Source organism: Sinocyclocheilus rhinocerous, unplaced genomic scaffold (genome assembly GCF_001515625.1).
Source record: "Sinocyclocheilus rhinocerous isolate Xijiao unplaced genomic scaffold, SAMN03320098_v1.1 scaffold3694, whole genome shotgun sequence".
In the NCBI taxonomy this organism is placed as follows: Eukaryota; Metazoa; Chordata; class Actinopteri; order Cypriniformes; family Cyprinidae; genus Sinocyclocheilus; species Sinocyclocheilus rhinocerous.
In genome coordinates, this window is record NW_015631751.1 from 121,263 (window position 1) to 121,678 (window position 416).

Genomic DNA, 416 nt, shown 5'->3' on the forward strand with positions numbered 1-416 from the left:
AAGGAACCAAAACTCCATCGGTGACAGAATGGAGTAAAAACCTTGGGAGAAACCAGGCTCAGTCGGGGGGCCAGTTCTCCTCCGGCCAGACGAACTAGCAGGTTGATCCATGCTGCACCAAAGTTAGATTGTGCAGAGGCTCATCTGGATCCGTGGTCTTGTCCCGATGGCCGTCTAGGAGACAAGGTCTTCACTGGGGATCTGTCTCTGGGGCTCATCTAGTTGTCCTGATCTCTGCTGACATTCAGAGCTGTAGAGGTCCTCTCTAGGTGCTGATCCACCATCTGGACTGGATACGTACTGGATCCGGTTGACTGCAGTGACCATCTGATCTGGATACAGACTGGATCTGGTGGCTACGATGACCTCAGAATAAGAAAGAAACAGACTAATATTAGCGTAAATGCCATTCTTCT